This window comes from Amblyomma americanum, chromosome 9 (assembly GCF_052857255.1).
Source record: "Amblyomma americanum isolate KBUSLIRL-KWMA chromosome 9, ASM5285725v1, whole genome shotgun sequence".
Lineage (NCBI taxonomy): Eukaryota > Metazoa > Arthropoda > Arachnida > Ixodida > Ixodidae > Amblyomma > Amblyomma americanum.
In genome coordinates this window covers 121,145,915-121,147,895 of record NC_135505.1, presented here as the reverse complement: position 1 = coordinate 121,147,895, position 1,981 = coordinate 121,145,915, and the positions used below count along the sequence as shown (strand labels likewise).

The 1,981-nt window shown below is 46.0% G+C and overlaps 1 non-coding gene across 1 annotated transcript; it reads left to right on the top strand.

Moving 5' to 3' along the window:
• Positions 1–1,678: 1,678 nt before the first annotated feature.
• TRNAS-ACU (transfer RNA serine (anticodon ACU)) lies at positions 1,679–1,750 on the top strand. Its single transcript has one exon. It is a non-coding gene; the product is annotated as a tRNA-Ser (tRNA).
• The last annotated feature ends 231 nt before the right edge of the window (positions 1,751–1,981 follow it).

The following is a 1,981-nucleotide window of genomic DNA, read 5'->3' as shown; positions in this document are numbered from 1 at the left end:
TCAAAGGCACCAGTGTTCTGTGTCATGTCTGAGCACGTTAAATATCCCCAGGTGGTGGAAATTATGCGCGTCTTCCACTACGACACCTCTTTCTTCCTTTTTTTTTCACTTATTTCTTCTTGCCTTCCTTTACGGCGCGTTTCGGGTGTATGCCGAAATATGAGAAACAGTTACTGCGCCATTTCCTTTCCTTAAAAATTTTCATTTTTTTCGCCATCCCAATAAAGAGAAGTATGCATTTTATATAATTTTGGAATACATCAATTGCCGAAAAATATAACTAGTTAGTTGCAGCGTAAAGGACACAATGAAATAGTCTCTGCAATCTACATCTATAAAAATGATTAGTAAATGTTTACAAGATAATCTCCTATTGAGTCGGTACAGCTTTGCGCGCTCGCGAAGAGTACATATTGATTGGAGAAGAGCGTCTCTGGCTCCAATGGCAGCCGCATATACCGTTCCCGATTTCTTAGAATCATACAGCGTACGTCGTCAATATGCAGTATTGTCTTTTATTCACCCAAAGCACATCACAAATGCTTTTCCTGTCAGTGACTGTAAATGTATTCATTGTTACTATGTATTCATTTCATATGCCTTCATGCGTGTCACTGCCTTCTTTATTGCGCCTTTTGTATAAAGTCAGCATAACCATCATGACTGCCGACTAGGATGTAAATACTGAGCAATTTTGTGTTGTACTTGTGTGATGTGTACTCTGCATTGCGTCTCGTTACCGGTCGTTCGAATCTCAATGTCAATGTGGTTGTCAATGTAAAATAAACTTTTTAATCGAAACGCTTCACTACGCCAGCTTTTCGAGCCGTCTTCGGGGCCGCAAGTCTGACGTTGAATGTAGCTAGAGGTCGAACCGAAGCATAAGTGGTGGTAGTCATGTTGGACATATGACCTCAGCCCCGGCAGCGACACCTGCGGCTTTTACACCAGCTCGACTTTGACTTTTCACCTTTGACATTTACCTCCGCGTGCACAGGTCATGAAAGTTGGTTCTGCATATAGCGTTTCGCCTCCGTCGACACGCAGTGAGCGCTCCCCAGCCAAACTTGTCAGACGCCTCCTGAACGCCGATCTAGAAGGATTCCGGCTAAACGCTCTCCTCTGTCTCCAGCAACCAAGTTTGCGCGCGCTAATGAACGTCATTGTAAGATTCGAACCCCACCACGGCACCCACGCTTCAATGGAGGCGAAACGCCAAGACTCCCCTTTGCTGTGCGATGTCAGTGCACGCTAAAGATCCCCAGGTGGTCGAAATTATTCCGGAGGTCTACCCTTCAGCAGCTCTTTCTTTCTTTCCTCTTTCACTCCCTCCTTTATCTCTTCCCTTACGGCGCGGTTCAGGTGTCCAACTATATATGAGACAGATACCGCGCCATTTCCTTTCCCCAAAATCCAATTATTTTTATTATCATTATTCACCTTCTTGTTTTTGTTTTTGAAATAAATGTTTTGTAGTACTACTATATATGGCGCGGTTCAGGTTCCAGACGATTTGTGAGACAGATGCTGCGTCCTTTCCTTTCCCCAAAACCCAATTTTCGATTTTCCGAATGCGGTGCGATGTGTGCGCATGTTAAAGATCTCCACGTGGGCGAAATTATTCCGGAACTGCCCACTACGCCACCTCATTCTCCTTTCTTCTTTCAGTCCTTCACCCGCCGCGGTGGCTCAGCGGTTAGGGCGCTCGACTACTGATCCGGAGTTCCCGGGTTCGAACCCGGCCGCGGCGGCTGCGTTTTTATGGAGGAAAAACGCTAAGGCACCCGTGTGCTGTGCGATGTCAGTGCACGTTAAAGATCCCCAGGTGGTCGAAATTATTCCGGAGCCCTCCACTACGGCACCTCTTTCTTCCTTTCTTCTTTCACTCCCTCCTTTATCCATTCCCTTACGGCGCGGTTCAGGTGTCCAACGATTTATGAGACAGATACTGCGCCACTTCCTTTCCCCAAAACCAATTATT